The sequence below is a fragment of the Arvicanthis niloticus genome, chromosome 4, assembly GCF_011762505.2.
Source record: "Arvicanthis niloticus isolate mArvNil1 chromosome 4, mArvNil1.pat.X, whole genome shotgun sequence".
NCBI classification, from domain to species: Eukaryota; Metazoa; Chordata; class Mammalia; order Rodentia; family Muridae; genus Arvicanthis; species Arvicanthis niloticus.
In genome coordinates this window covers 79487694-79504883 of record NC_047661.1, presented here as the reverse complement: position 1 = coordinate 79504883, position 17190 = coordinate 79487694, and positions in this window count along the sequence as shown.

Genomic DNA, 17190 nt, shown 5'->3' with positions numbered 1-17190 from the left:
CACACAGACAGGCAAAACAACCCCCCCCCCCCACCCACCCCCAGAATAATAAAATAAAAAATATAAAATAAACTACAAAAGTTTCTGTGGGATTTTTCTATGCTTCTTACACTCTTGCCCCTTGCGTCTCTTCTGTTTAATTGTTTTATCCCCCTTTCGCCCTAAGTCTTCCGAAGGTGGGCAATCCTTGCTGTTTTGGGATGAGTTACTTGAATATTAATTAGGAGCTCCTGTCATGATGTGGGCTTTCCAGTTCTCAGCCATGCTTTGTGAGGCTCTCCCCATGTGCATATCCTCTCAGCAGCAGTCTTAGCTGTATGTCTGTCTATCTGGAAGTACAAGCCCAACTCACAGAGAGGTGTGTCAGCTTGCATTTCACTTCTAGAATAAAAAACAGTCTTTATCATCATTATTACTATCTTTATCATTATTATTGTTGCTGTTGTTTGTTGTTTTTGGTGGTGGTGGTGGTATATTGTTGGTCACTCCAAATCCAAAGCCCTTCCATCTGTTTTTCTGCACCAAGCAACACTCCACACACACTTTGGTGGGGCAGGAGCGTTTGCCCCACAGGACAGGCTCAGACATGAATTGATCTTATGATCACTCCTCACGGATGGAACCGCTGGCTTTCTACTACCCAGTATTCTCACTTACAGAGGCCCCTGGTGCTTCTGATTCCTAAGCCTTTCTGGGGCTCTGAAGCTTACCCTGCTGGCTTCTTGGCCATTTCTCCCCTTCCCAGTTGATGTTAATCAACTGCCACTCATCCAGCTGCAGCTTCTGAAAGCGCATGCATCACTCTTACAAGCTACTGGTCCTGTTCTCGTTGTTATTATGGATATTTATCTTTTTTTTTATTTATGTTCTGCCATTTCTTCTGATATCAAGGCAGAGGCGGTTGCAGTATTTCCAAACTGGTTTCTTCCACTTGTCAATGTGGATTTAGGACTCCTCTATGTGTTTTGCCACCTCTGAATATGCTACCACTGATGGGTTTATCTGTAGCAGCACATCTTGATTCCTTCCAAGTTTTAATTATGATAAACACAGCTGACCTAAACATTCATGTGTGGGCAAAAGTGTTCTGCTCACTGTAGTAAGTAGGACACTGCTGTGTCTTATGGTAAAAGTTTTAGTGTGAAGATGTCTTCCAGAATGACAACACCAGTTTGCATTCCCAACAGCAATGAATGAGGGTCCCCATGGCTCACGTCTTCACCAGCATTTGATGAAGCTGGTGTTCTATAACAGTCTTTAAATGTTCTTCTATGTTTGTTGGTTGGTTTCAGACAGCGTCTCTCTCTCTATAGCTCTGGCTGTCCTGGAACATACTCTGTAGACCAGGCTGGCCTCGAACTCACAGAGGTCCAGCTGCCTCTGCCTTCCCAGTGCTGGGATTAAAGCTGTGCTCTAACTCTGCCACTGTGTCCGTTCTGCATCTGCCGCAGCTGGCTGCGCTTCTTGCTCTGAGTTATATCTTTCCACCATTGGATAGACTTGATAAATTCTTGTGAATTTTTCCTCACTGGATATCTTTGCCTGTTTGTAAATGTTGCTGAGCTTTGTTCAGGATGTGGTGACTTGGAAGGAGACTGACATCTGTAATGTGAACAGAACAACATTCAGTCTCCTCTGGTATTGGGGCCAGGCTCTTCTGTGGGCTTCACACAGTGGCCCAGGTTTGTCTGCTCTGTCTTGCGAGAATAGAAGCAGCCTATGTGGAAACATGAGGTGCTGCCCTCTAACCCTTTAGTGAGACTCTTGCCCTCCCTAGTTCCTGGCTTAGATCATTGCTAGGCTGACGGATCTAGAAGACTGGCTGCAACTCTCTGCAGTGCCCTCTCAGAAATGTCCTCTGATGCATCACCCTGCAGAGACCTTGGACTTGATCTCCTCAGATGCCTAGCTCATCTCTAAAATGCCTCTTGCTTCTGTTCTTTCCACCTACGGTAGAGACCACAGGGCTCTTCTCCTTTGCTTCTCCACTCAGGATTTACCTTGTTGTCTGGCTACCCCTCCCCAAGACTGTGGCCCAACAAGAAGCTGGGTCTGCCTTGGGGAAGCCAGACAGTGGGATGGACTGGGAGGTACAAAGGTATGGAACCATTGGAAAAGCAACCACAATGCTGGTGATGTTCAGATTATTAAAGTTTGTGCTATTTTTCTAAAAACCACTTCAGGCTGGAGAGATGGCTCAGTGGTTAAGAGCGCAGGCTGCTCTTCCAGAAGACCTAGGTTCTATTCCCAACAGCCTCATGGCAGCTCACAACCATCTGTAACTTCAGTTCCAGAGGATTTAACACTCTCTACTGACCTTCCCAGGTGCCAGGAACAACTGTGATGGACAGACACACCCTTATATTCATAAAATAAAAATAAAATTTAAAAATCATTTGTTTGCCACTCAATTTATCTTTATTGTTGTTGTTATTTTTGTTATTATTATTATTGTTGTTATTATTATTCCTATAGCACAGGGATGGAGGCTTGTTTCTCTCACACGTGAAGCTAAGCCCACTGAGCACCAGCACTTCAAGAACCTATCTTCATGTTAGTATTCTTCTCAAAATCTACTGCATAGTTCCATGCCTTGCTTTGTAAACAAACTGTCATGGCCACCACTAATAACACACACAGGGATTAACACGATTCTAAGTGCTTTACATGTGTTGATTAACTTAATTCTCACAAACAACCCGTGAAATATATGCAAGCGGTATCAACATGAAGTTAAGAATTAGTGTAAGGCTTTTCTCAACATATAGTTGATGAGAAGACATACATAGGAGATTAAGAATTTGTGTAAGGAGGTTCTGGTTAGTCAACACAATGATGGACTGGGTATTAGGACTATCTTATACCTCACTGGTACAATTAGGAATAAGTATGCTCTAATTGTATTTTGAGAGAAAAGTTTTACTTTAACAGGAAAAGTGATATGTAGGAGGAGCTAAGTGGGAAAGAGTATTGAGAGGAAAAGATGGAGTAAGGAGAGAAGATGAAGGAGAGGAGAAGCTAGGTGATTAGAGAGAGAAAGAGAGAGGGGGCATGGAGGCAGATGTTCACAGGTCTCCACCAGTCAAAGATAGTTTTTATATCTAGGTTGGGTATTGGGTTACGATTTATAAATCCTTTGATTAACATTTTAAAAAATTGTATAAAAGCAAAAAGGAAAGAGGGGCATGGGACAGGGGTTTTCTAGGGAGGGGAAATGGGGAAAGTGGATGGCATCTTAAATGTAAATAAAATAAAATAAGAAAAAAAAAAGAATTTGTGTAAGGCAACGAACGAATCGCCCAACACAACTTTTTATCTTCTTGGCAATGCAGCGATAGAACCAGGGTTCTGAGCTGTTAAACCACACCCAGCCATGGAGGAGATTGATAGTTGAACCTAGATTTCCCTCAGAGTTAGGGTCCTTGTGTTCATAGTTGGGCTCCTGCTGGCAGCAGTTAGTCCATATGAGAACCCATGGGGAAGTAAATTCTGGAGGTGCTGCTGGAGAAAAAAGATAGGGGAGCAGGCCTGGGGGAAATGGGAACAAGTCGGGGGAAGGGATGGTGGGTGGTAGAGCATGCTGGGATTCGTGGATGGTGACCCCCTCAGTATGGAGCATCGGAATTGAGTGGATCTCTTTAGACTTGAGTTTACCCAACTCTACCATGTGTTAACTAACACTTCAATAGAGCAGAGGACAATGGAAACCAATACACAACAGAAGAGACTGACTCAAATATGTGCACAAAGTGCTTAGCAGAACACTCAGAATGTGGCAGACTGTAAAGTCAGTAAATGGTCTGAGTTGCTTCTAATGGTGAATTGCTGAAGTGAAGCCAAGAGGCACACTTACCTCTGGTTATATAATCTGTCCCATCCAGGAATTTGAATTGAGTCTCAGAGCTATGCAACAGGAAGTTTCCCTCTCCTCCCTCCAGAGAACCCTTGTTTGCTGGGAAGAGAACCTCTGCTGCTCATTCTCCCGTGAGCCTCATCCCATTTCCACACCATTGGGTGGCCTCACTGAGCACAGCCCTATCCGTTCTGGCTCCCTGGGTCTTTGTTTGCTGAGCTTAGTTCCAGGGAGTCATGTGATGGTCTTCACTGTGCCCAGCTCTCTCTGGTAAGGATCAGGTAGCCTGAACATCGATGGCCTTTGCCAGCCACTCTGGAAGCTAGTAGGTCTGAAAGGAGGCTAGAGGTCCTGAAGTGGAGCCTGCCAGAGACAGTGGCAGACCAGTGTGGAACCAGGGCACTAGACTTGGCAGCACATGGTGATGCTCTGTAGAATCTGCTCTGCCCAGCTGTGGACCCTGGACAGCACAAACAAGCAGGGATTCGCCTCCTTAAAGGAGACCATGGGATGAGTCAGGGACACTGGAGTCAACCCACATAACCAAGGATGCAGCACTTTTCCAGCGCAGAGGTAAGGAAGGGGAGAATTAGAAAGATGAGTAGAAGAAAGGAGAGCACAGGGTTTAAGTGTCTTGGATCCAAACAGAAGCCTGAGGGACACTGGTTTGTCACTAATCTGCAGTAGAGAAAAGTAATTTTGCTGTGCTTAAATATTGTATCTATTAACTAAGGGGAAATGATCTCAAAGGGTTTCCCACATTCTTCCTTTAGCAGTAAAACCCATTTGCTGCGTGAAGTCTTTGGCTGTTGATCCACCCAGCAGGCAGGGCAGAGCAGCTGTGTTCTGATTGGAGGAGGCCCTGGTATTCTACCCAGTGGGGTGTTGTTCCTGTAGGAAGCCCTACAGCCAGGAACCCCAAGCCTTGGACTTCGAATTCTCTACTCCAAAATGTGAGGAAGATGAATTGCAGTTAAGTGGCCAAGGGAAGAAAAAACCCTCATATACCTGCGTCCCAGAATGCCTTGGGGCAGGAGCATCAACCTTCTTGCAATTCACACTCCATCACTGACTTCTCATTGACTCTGCATGCAAAACCCAAATGAATGAACACTTAAAAAGTAATTTCGAATGTATGAAATGAGAGGTTCCTTCATTTTTCTTCATTTATATCTGGAAAATTCATCTAATTTTGGAGAGTTTCATTAGAATCTAGCTCTGAGACGGTTCCAGAGCCCATTCCAAATCCCCTTCCCCATTTATGACTTTTTGGGTGTAAATGTGTGTGCCTCTGCCGCAGTGTGCTTATGGAAGTCAGAGGACAACCTGCAGGAGTGGGCTATCTTCATCTACTTTGTAGGTCCCAGGGATTGAACACAGGTTGTCAGGTTTGGGCCAAGCATCTTCACCCTTTGAGCTAGCTCATCAAGCCAGGTGTAGCCCAGGCTGGCCTCAAACTGGTGATCCTCCTGCCTCCACTTCTTCAGCTATTTAATCAAAGGTAATAGAGATGGTAGAGGGCCTATGCAGGCTGATTCTCAAAGGGATTCAACATCAGATTCTTGAAAAGCCTTGGAAACTTGTGGTGCTGGGGTCTGAAGTGGAGACTGGCTAGCCTGGTCAGTCATATTCTGTGGACAGTAGAATTGGGATGAGGAGATTATCCAGTGACCTCTTCACTCCCTCCAGAGTTCCGAGGAACCTGTTGAAAACCCAGCCCTGCCCTCCCTCCCTGAAGGAAGATGTACAGGCACAGTATGCATGTGTATTTGTACCACCTGGGGCTGTTCAAGTCTTCTTAGGCTCTCAGAGTACCTCCACAGTATAAAGGATTTTGTACCTGCTCTGTGGATTCCTCACCACTAACCCTCCTAGTAGAGGCGGGGGCAGGGCAGGAAGCAGACTCTTCAGTGGTTCTGTTCTCCTGGACTTTCCAAAGCCGCACATGTGGTGTAGCGCAGGCCCATTGTGGGCCCAGGTGTCTGTTGGTGTTGGTCTCCTGTGAGTTTCTGTGAGATTGCCTTAGATAAGCCTGCTCTGAACCCTCTGTTTCTGCCTTTGGGATGTTCCAAGCCTTCTCAAAAGTTTGCTGTTTTGGCTTTGTATTGTGATTAAGTCCTTGAATCCATGGATTTCGCTCATGTTATGGTTGAGCTTGAGTCCTGGGTCTTCTCCTCAACTCCCAAAGCTCCATTTAAGCCTCTTCCACAAAATGGTCTAAATTGTACACAGCATAACACTAAATAGAGACTTGATGGAAAATTTATAGGAGAGACTGTCGCAGTGGTCAAGGTGGCCAGGTAACTCCAGTTACATTTGAGTCCCCCTCCCCCCCCAACCTTCTTTCTAAACTAGACATCCATCAACAATGCACAGAACTTCACAGAGCTGAACATTCTCTCCACTGGGAATTTTTTCCTGCCTGTCACCTCTGCCACTTTTGTGGTCCCCAGCACCAGCTCATCGGTGGCCAGGCCTGTCCCCTTTGTCCTTCCTGCTTGCATATCCAAAATCTCCCTGGCTCTGGCTGTGGGCACAACAAAAGGCCTTTCATTCACACAGGCAGCTCTTCTTAGGAGGCAGATCTCCTCACAGACAGAAATGTCATATAATCCCACTCTTGAAGAAAAGAACCAGGGACAGCAAAACCAGGACTTCTGCTCCAGACAGTTACATAGCTCCTTGGTTGAGCCTGACATTCCTGCTAAAGAAAGAATGCCATGCTGAGCAGGACATGCATTTGACACAGACTCATTCCATCCATGTGAGTCAATGGTCTTTGGCATACGATGGTAAATACCTACAGAGAGAGGAGTGAATAGTGAGTGTGAGCCACAGGTCAGGAAGCCACAGGACCCTGCCATTGGTGCAGCATGGTGGAACTCCCAGTAAACTCCCAGAGGAAGAATCAATCCAGAAGGCTTTATCGAGGAGGTGTCATTTCAGCTAGACTGAGGCCAAGACAGGGATGTAGGCATTCCAAACTGTAAACAGACAAAAGACAGATACAAGGGAATGATAGAGAAGTTGGTGTCAGGAAATATGCATGAGAGAGACCAGCTAGGTGGACTGGCCCAGAGGAATTGGGAAAGTGTGGTCCACCTCTACTGCATGTGCATGCTTACAACAGAACAGGCACAGCTCCATTTCTTCAAGCTGAAATGTCAGTAAGTGCTTTTGTTTCCTACAGCATGTGACAAGTTAGTGTAAACTTGATTCACTGTGTCACAGATCCTGGTAGCTGGGCTGAGCAGACAGTTGCAGGGTCTCCGCAGGACTGGAGTGTTCACTTAAAGCTTTGCTGTGTTAAATCCCCCGTGTCAGCTCACTGGCACAACCTTTTGCAGAGTCCACCACCTTGCAGGCTGTGGGGCTGAGAACTAGTGATGTCTATCAAGCAGAGAGAGCTCTTTGTTCCTCACACGTGGAGCCCTCCAAAGTGGCCCCTGCTTCACGGAAGAGTGGAAGCCAAGAAGGTGTTGGAGTGTTCTAGCAAGTGTATGTAATCCACTTAGTAAACAATACACCATCGCCTTTGCTGTGTTCTGTTGGTTTTCAGAAAGCCAAAGACCCAAGAGGGAGTTGTGTAACTCTGGGATTATAGGAGGTGGGGCACTGGGAGCCAGCTTAGATTCTGCCCATCACATGCAACAGTGGACGCCATTGTGCAGGATGGATGATTGATAGGCAGTGCAGAGTCTCTCTGGAGGGTGAAATGCTATATTGGGAGGGAGAAGGGGCAGAGAGGCTATGACCAATAGAAACCTGCATATGTCATACACTGTGGCTTATGTCAGCAGGGGCCAGCTCATCTCCCCTAGCTTCAGAATGTTGCCTCCTCATGGAAGGAGCCTATTGTTTCTGAACTAGACTAATGAATGCTTGCACTATGATGGGCTGTGGTGAAGAGCATATACGTCTTCTCAGCATGGTTCCACTTGGATCCCTTTACCCCTGTGTCAAGGAAGTTTAGTGAGGACATGAGTTAAGGTAGCAGTCACAGAGACAGAGAAGAAAGACTGAAAAGAATTTTAGAAGCTAGTCTTTCAGCACTGGTAACTGGTTGGGAATGGGAGTGCTGGTGTTGGGTGGCCTGGGCTAGATATCAGTTTCTACCACTGGAAACTGGTTGACAGTGGTGTCATTAACCAACAGAAGAAAATATAGTAGGAGGCTGTGGGGTGCTTTCATCATCTGAATTTCCAAAAAGGGTGCTTACACTTGCCAATTTAGTCTCAGTGCTCAGGAGCAGGATATGAGAGGGCTGGGGCCGTGGTAAAAAGGCAAGATGCCTACCATGTGTAGTCAAAGCACTCAGCAGGAAAGAGTCCCTAGGGTTGGTCCTTGAGAGAACATCTATTCAGAAGGATGCAGCAAAGGAGGACAAGCCGGGAGGTCTGAGAAAGGGCTGCCAGAAGGGCAGGTGGAGAACCCAGAGAGCAGAGAGCGTGATGTTCCAAGGGCAGGGAGGAGTGGGTGCAGGGAGTACATTCTGTGGCTTGTGGAGCAAGGGGACAGAACCCTGTTGTGAGGGACGTAGAGCAAATGGGGGCTGATGAGCAGAGGGATGCTCTGGGCCTAGTGAGAAAGGCTGTGGGCTGACAGCCACAGTCCCACGGCCACTAGCTTGGGTCTAGACATCTCAGGACTAGGGAAGATGTCTCGGCTAGGTTGAGTGGGTGCCCTGAGGCCATGCTGATGACAGGACAGGGGGAGTGCCCAGAACTGGTCCTTCCACTACTCCTGTTCTCTGCATCAGTTACTGGATCAAAGAATGCTGCTCTTTGTCTTGGTTACTGTCTTGTTGTCAAGGCTATATAGACAACAAAAAACACAGCCTAAGGGTAGAAGGTTTATTTTGTCTCACGGCTTGCAAGGATACAGTCTAGTGTGGCTAGAAAGCTCTAGTGGCTTCATGATAGTGGGAATGTGTGGGGTGGTAGGCTGTGAGAGGCAGCTGGGTGCCTGGTCGAGTGCAGGCCTCAAACCCCCGATAACCTAAAGGGACAGTAGGAGTTCAGCCTTGCTCCTGGGCCCTGGTTCCTTTCACTTAGCTTCAGCCATTCACAGCCCCTCCCAAAGAAATGTTTGTGGCCTTTGGTCACTAGCACAGGTACAGGGTGTGACTACAGGCCGCAGAGCCCCAAGAGATCTCCAAATTAGTGAGAAACCTAAAGGCCAGAGGGCATAGCCAATTAAGCATTCCTTCCCAGACCCTCCTACTCACAAGAGGTATTTAACCTCAGGCCCACCCTGAAGACACGGGATACAGCTTCATCCACTTTCTGCCATGACAATAAATCTTTTAAAACCATGGATCACCTCGTGTACTTGGGGCCCATAGAGGGGGCTGTTAACCAATGAGCCACCGCCTAATCTCCCACCGAGGACCTCTCTGCCTTCCAGCCAACTCAAGCAAGCTAGCCGAGCCAGCCATGACCCAGCCAAGCAAGTGGCCACGACCAAGAGTCTCATCTACCCCGCAGCCCACCTCGGGAGCTTTCCCCACATCCCTCTCAGCTTCGGGCTGGTCCAGCCGGTAGGTTCTCCCCCACCCCCATCTCAGTCCTTCTGTGGTCTCACAGCCATGCCTGGGTGCCCAAGGGCTGAGACCAATATGTCTCCATCTAGCAGTGGAGTTTTGTGACTTCTCATAGCCTGGAGTCTGCCCGCTGCTGCGTGGGGTGAACTCAGTCAAATTCCTGTGCTTCTGCCTCCCTGAGCCGTGGCAGACATGCAGGATCCACAACTCAGCCCAACAGGACCCACACCCACGAGAGAGCTACAGCCCCACAGGAATGTATGGTAGCTGCTTGCTCACTTCTCATCAAATCAGGAAGCAGAAAGCAGACAGGGAGTGGGGCTAGGCTATTAAAACTAAGGCTTTCTCCTAGTGACCCACTTCCTCTCGTAGGATCCCACTTCCTACAGGCTCCGTGACCTTCAAATAATTTCACTAGCCAGGAGCCAAGTGTTTAAAAGCATGAATGTGCTATAAAGGACCATCCACATTCAGACTATTGGGATCCAAGTCACCTGTCCCTCTCATGAAGAATAACATTGAAAGCTAGTGCCTGAGAAACCTCTTTGGCCTTTCTGGGTTCCTCTAACCCCGTTACTGCTGTCACTCTCGAATCTCCGAAGCTTTTAAATACCAGGGTACCTCTGTATGGAGCTTATCTTTTATTTATTATTATGTGGTGTGTGTGCACATGCATGCATGTGTGCCATAGTGTATTCATAGTGATCAAAGGACAACTTTCAGGGGTTGGTTGTATCTTTCTACCATATGGATCTTGGGAATCAGGCTTGGGTTGTTAGACTTGTGGCAACCTGAACCATCTTGCTACCCCCCTGGTCTTCTCTTCTGACCTCCCAGGGTTCCACTGTCTCCCTTTCATGCCTCCTTCAGAGAGGTGAGGCTCAAATGTTACTCTCCAGAGGAAGGTCCTTGACCCTGACCTCAGATAGGCTCCCTGATAGATTCTTCTAGTGCCTGGAAAATGTCAGCCTCATAAGAGGAACCTTAGAAGCATTTGCCCATGGAGAACTGGGAATGAACACCATGGCAGGCTGCCTGCCTGGTCTCACACCAGTCAACCCCACTTTGGGATTGGAGTGGCCTCTGAATAAGAGATTGGGAAGAGGGGACAGTGAGCTGCTATGATCTCCAGCATCAACAGTCGTTGACGACTGTTAGTGTGGGTTCCTGATGGAGGAGTTGGAGAAGAGACTGAAGGAACTGAGGGGGTTTGCAGTCCCATGAGGGGAGCAATGGTGTCAACCAGCCAGACACCCCAGAGCTCCCAGAGCTCTGGGACCACCAACCAAAGAGTACACATGGAGGGACCCATGGCTCTGGCCGCACTTGTGGCAGAGGATGACCTTGTTGGACGTAAGTGGGAGTGGCCCTTGGGCCTGAGGGTGTTCGATGCCCCAGTGTAGGGGAATGCCAGGGTGGGAAGACAGGAGTGGGTGGGGAAGGGGAGTAGCCTCATAGAGGCAGGGGGAAGAAGAATGGGATAGGGGGTTCTGGAGAGGAGACCTGGAAAGGGGACAACATTTGAAATGTAAATAAAGAAAATATCCAATAAAAGAAAAAAAATGTATGCTAAGGATTAAAAGGACAATGTATGTAGACAAACTCAGGGAGGCTAAAATGGTGGGGAGGATGGTGATCACAGTAGAAGTGTGGGGTGTCCGTGATGAGGTGTGATCAATCACACTCTTTCCAGCTTCCCACAAGCCCTTTCTGTGATCTGATGGGCAAAGCCAGAAGCAGATAGAATGCAAACCACATCTTTTCGTTTTCAGTTCATGAGTTTCAAGGGGTGAAGAAGCCAGAGTAACAGGACAACTCCTGAAAGGGAGGTTCTCTGCATTACCATGTGCCCACACAGATTGGACACATACCACACACATGTCCACAACATTTAGTCAGGGCACCTGGACCTTCTATCCCTAGCTCCTGGCCTCAGACAGTCTGTCACCTAAAGTCTCTAGGGAATTCTTCACTTTGGGTTTCCCCATCACAAGACCTTGGGCCCTGGGGATTTTCATCCTGTTTCTGACTCAATTGTAACCTGGCAGGAAGAGCAAGTCACTGCTCTCCAGATGTTGCCTCTATTCACATCTGCACAGACCAAGAGCTTGAGGGGAAACTGGTTTAGTCACTAGAATCTCTGTACAGGTGCTGCTTTCAAAAGAACTGGAAAATGGTGACGTAGGTGACACTGACAGTTTCTCTATTTACAAAACAGGCTCACCAGTGACCTAACTGAATTCTCAGAAGGAGCTGGCGGTCCCCACATGTTGGTGTTTGTAGGTGAGGAAACCAAACCTTGGGTATAAAGCTTCCTCCACTCCTGCCCCCCTGACTCTGCCTCTAAGGGCTTCAGTCTTGGAGCTTTCTGGGAGGTGAGGCTGGGGGCTCCAGGGGAATCGACTGTCTGTCTGCGGGCCTCTGTGTACAATTAAAAATGTGAGTTTTGTTTGTCTCTGTGTGGTGTGTGTGCATTGCGTAGGTTCATATGACTGTGGAGAGTTAGATACTTGATATTGGAGCCCCTGTTCATGCTGAATGGGGCCTGAAAAATGATGGATTTTCTAGAGACTTGGGCAAATGGAGCCTACAAGATTGACTGACTGGTCATTCAAGCTGCAGTCCTTGGTCTAGTGATCTTATAGAAGGTGTGGAACTTTCTGAAGAAAGTAAAACATGGTCAGAAGAGAGACTTGCAGATCATAGCTAGGCACTGGCTGCCTGGGGACCAAAATAATCTTGCTTTGGCCTGTCAACAATGTCCAAACATTTTGACACAAGAAGCTTAATAGATAACTCTGTCTTTGCGTCTCTGTGTCTCTCTCTGTATCTCTGTCTCTTTCTATCACTGTCTCTCTGTCTCTCTCTCTTGCTGTGGATCTGAGAACTTGAGCAAGCAGGACCCTTTACAGCTCCAAGAGATTTCAGAGGTCATTAAGCTAGGTGCATTCCAATGTGCCTTGATGTCAACAATCACCTTACATATTTGTATAAGTGACAGACTCCAGCCTGGGCCTTGCCCCTGGCCTCTAGAACTCCCCTATGCGGGTGGAGAAGCTGCCACATCACAAGGCTCCCCATAGATTGTTATCAGCAGCAGAATCTAGAAACACTGAATGCAGACCAACCACTGGGTTTTATGAGCAATGTTTAGTGACCTAGAGAGAGCGTGAGAACTGTCCAAAGACCACAGCAAGATGGTAGCAGGGCGAGCGTGCATACTCACAAGGTAAAGAGGAAGGGGTGTGATGACAGGGGTGAGAACAAATGTGTGTACAGGTCCTGGCACCTGTGCGGATTGGCTCTGAAGATTTGGTGGGAGTAACACATGATCCTTCCCTCCCCCTCCCCCCCCCCCCCCGCCCTGAGTGCTCCATACGTTTAGATGCTAGGACCTACATATGAGACAGAACGTGGGATTTGTGTCTTTCTGAGTCTGGGTTACATCACTAAATAATATACTTTCATTTTTAAAGTCAGTAAGGAAGTTTCTTTAAAAAATTAAAAATAGAATTTCCATATGACCCAAGATCCACCACTCCTGGGCATCTACCCAAAGGCCTCTATGTGCCACCTCAGGCATGCTGGCTCATTTGTGTTAATTGCTGATCTATGCCCAGTAACCAGGAAATGGACCAGTCTAGCTGCCCATCGACAGATGAATGACTCAAGAAAATGTGATACATACACACAATGAAATTATATGCAACCGTAAAGACAAACCAAACCAAATGTAAAGGCATCTATCTGAAGGAAAGCGAATGGACCTGGGAAGATCCCTTCCTTCCTAAACACGAGGATGCTGAATCTCAGGCCTGTGTGGTAACTCTCCTAAGACCTTGTAGCGGGCCACCGGGAAAAATGACTCGTCAAGCCTCTGTGCTACCCCACTCCACACACTTCTCAGCACACATTACGTTTTTAGAGGTTTCTTCTGGACAGAACCACGAGCAACTGTCCCAGCTAGGGCCTCTGCTCTGTCTGCTCTCTGCCCTGCCGCCTGCTTGCTGCTTCTCTTCTGTTTCCGCCTCCATCTGGCTTTTCCTGCCTTCAACTGCGCTGAGATTTTAAATGAAGGTTGAGCTCCCGTTGAAGACCCAGGTGGTACACATGCCAGGCTCTGGGAGCTATCTCTGCTGCCACGAGTCACCTCTGCCCTTGGGTCAGCTGCAGACATGTGAACGTACGAATGCGGCCAAGCACATTAATTCACTGGCTGTCGCTTGACTGTCTCTGTCCTTGAAGAGTATCTCAGTCTGCGGATTTGACCAGAATTCCATTTGCTCCTTCTCCTATGGGAGAGGAAATGTGTCTTTGGGGAAAGGTGTGTGTTCATGAAGAGTCAGATATGTCTGGCCACTGAGCACCCTGGCCTAAAAAAGCAAGAGGAGGGAGCCTAGTCCATGGTCTGTTTCTTCATTCATTCTCCCCTGCAATGTCCTGGCACCTGCCTGTGGAAAGCAGCAGCTGGGCCTTGGTGAGACAGGGAAGGAAGGTCCTGTGCAGCAGGACCTTGTGACTGTAGACTGGAGGCTCGGCCATGTGCTCAGTGAAAGGGCTCAGAGCCTAAGGCAGGGAAGGATCAGAGAGGACTTCCTGGAAGAAGCAACATTTTAGCTGATTGCCAAGATAATGGCAAGGACAAAGGCCAGGGCAAAGTCCAAAGTAACAAACAGAATGAGACCTTGAGTGACAGGTTGTTAAGTGCCCTTTGCAGAGAACATGTGCACTCCAGAACTGGTCCTCAGGACAGAGGAACACCATTTTTTTAGACGGTTTAAACATCTGGTTTCCCACTAGTAGACGGGTCTGGCTGTCAGTTCTGTTCCGTGAGGAGAAAGGGAAGTGTGATGATAGGGACTTCTGGTCACAGGCGTCCTGCATATGTGGACTGGCGAATTGAGCCATGTCCCACAGACGGGAGCCATGCCTGGCTACGTTCCCATTCACCCCTTTAGATTATTCCCCTCCCCCCACTCCACCAAGTTCAGCTCTTGGATTAGAGCAGAAACAAAGCTATTTTAAAGTGCGGCCTCAAGAGAAATACGTATGATATAATCTTTACTTAAAATGTGAAATAATCTACTACCTTTTTTCTTAAATCCTTGCCTCTTGGACTTAAGAGTCACTGTTGCACATCTGAGGACCACTGACTGAATGAATGTAATGGATACTCGTTTTACAGGGTAATTTTTCTTTTTCAAGACAGGGTTTCTCTGTGTAGCCCTGGCTGTCCTGGAACTCAGTCTGTAGACCAGGCTGGCCTCGAACTCAGAAATCCGCCTGCCTCTGCCTCCCAAGTGCTGGGATTAAAGCCCTGAGCCACCACTGCCCGGCTTTGCAGGGAAATTTTCACTTTTTACTTTAAAGAGCTTCTCGGAATGTGCTCCCTTTGGGAACGGTTTCTGCTGAGGATGGCTCTTAAATCACCGTGCTGTTGGGTCACATCTGTCAGTGTGAGTGACAGCACCTTTCCCCAGCAGGGTTGGTCCAACAGCCCAGATGGAAAACTGTGCAGCAGGCCTAACTCATGATCTGCACTGACCCAGGCTGCATTGAGTGTTTACAGATGGTGACAACAATGACGAAGCATCTAAAGGCAGTGGTGACAGCACACAGCCCATGTCCTCACACCACTCTCCTGGCTCTCTGCCAGGAATTTGAGATGTCCTAGAAAGATGCTCTTGGCCATTGTCCCTGAGCTGCTGACTGGTCACATTGCCCTTGAGCTCTAGAATACACAGTCCAGGGATTGAAGACTCTGTTGGAGGCTGCCTGTTTCCTGGTGCAGAAATATCCTGGCAGGAGGTGGGGGTGGGCTGAGGTCTGCTAGTGAGAAAGCTTCCAAACTCTTCCCTACCAGGCAGCCTTTGAGAAGGGCCGGAAGCTACTAGACAAGGTCATTGAAACCAGGTCATTTCTAGAGTTGAGGATAGAGAGGGTGGGCTTGCGTCTAAGGATGTGGGAGGAAGGACGTGGGAGGCCAGACGGCACCAGCCTACAGTCTAGAATGACAGGGGACCCTAGGGAAGGGACGCAGGATCCTGATAAGAAGAGGAGTCTGACCTTGAGGGAGCCTCTTGCCAGGGTAAAGCAGACCTGTGCCGAGCATACCTGCTTATCTAAATCACTCTCTAGCCTGAAGAGAGTCCTGTTCACAGTACCAGTTCACAGGTGGCCCAGGCCGATGAGGGAGGAAAGAAGGAATCCAGTGACCCTGCAGGTGTTTGTCTCCTCCCAAGTTATGATTGTCCAGAGCCCTGGGAACTTTGGGTTCATGATTTGTTTGCTCGATTTAGCACTGAAACCTGAGCACAAATTTTCTTCCAGGGGAGTACACAGGCTTTATGTTGGGGGACAATGCTAGTCCCCTACAGAGGCTGCTGGAGGGTTGGGGACTTTACTGAACTAGAGAGTTCTTTAGGCTATCTTTGGTTCTCAGGAAGGCCAGTTGTGGTGTCCGTGGTCAGCTGTTAGCAACTGCCATCAACTTACTCCAAGTCATGGTGTGTCCCTGTCACCTAGACCCACGTGTGCAATGTGGCCGCTGCCTAGCTGGGCAACTGGTGGGCAAAATTTCATCTGCTGACAGCAACCACAGTCTCACGTGTCCTTAGGGAAAGAGGCAGTCACCTTTCATGGTAGCCCTGGAAATTTTATTATTTAGCAGAACAGGAAGCATGGGGTAGGTGCCTTTTACAGGCAATAGCTGTCTGTATAGTGTCTCTGGGACAGCTGGGAGCTGGGTACTGGGTTCTGGAGACATGGTAAGTGGCTGGGGACAGACGTAAGGTACCTCTTTCTGCTGAGGTAAAGGATAGCAAAGACAGTCATGTTAAGGGGAGTCAGAAGTCTAGTTACAAAGCCAGTGTATCTGTCTGTCCACGGCTTAGTCTTGCTTAGTCCTTCACAGATATCTTGGATCAGTTGCTAGCTGGCAGTTCTCCCAGCTGTTCAACAGACCTCAATTATCTCTGGGTGTGTGCAACTCACCCTAGGCCTTGTGTCTTCTCCTCATGACCTGGGCACACTGGTGGAGAAGAACTTGAATGATTTTCTAACAACAAGTTAAATATCTCTGGATTCTGATGATGACTGGTAGTTTCAGAAGCCTCAGATCAGGACTGCAGAAGGTAACCTCCTCTCACTCCAGATCTGCTAGGTCATGCCCAGACTTCACAGTGCAGGTCTAGTTTCCCAGGCCTGACACATGTAGAGTCTAGATAAGAGGGTTCCGAGAAGCCAACTCTGCAGGTCTTAGGTACTCTCTTAGTTACCGCCCACTTAAGTCTTCCAGCATGCAACTTTCTCATTGGCCCCTCCAAACTCAGAAGTTGCTACTTCATGCATTTCACATGGTTAAGAGAATGTTTTGAAAACACAGGAGTTAATGTAGCAAGTCACAGCATTTATGGGTCTTGGGAGGTGATCTTGAAAACAAAACCAGAAACTCTTGGTTTTGTTTTTTCTATGAAGAGTGATGTAAGCAGTTCTAGCTTGTTGAGACATGTTTATATGGATCTGTTAATACACATTTATGTTTGTATGGATAGAACCACAGCACACATGCTTGTTCAATGTCTGTGTGTGGATACACACACACACACACACACACACACGAACACACCTTTGATTCTGGTCTCTGACCATCTGCTATAGTTTGCATGTAAAAATTTACATATGCCAGAACACAGGGTTTGAAAAACCTATGTGTTAGTTTCTACTTATTAACACATTTCTTTCTCAGCCTCTCTAGCTGATTCATGTCATGAATATACTCAGTTACAAATTCCCA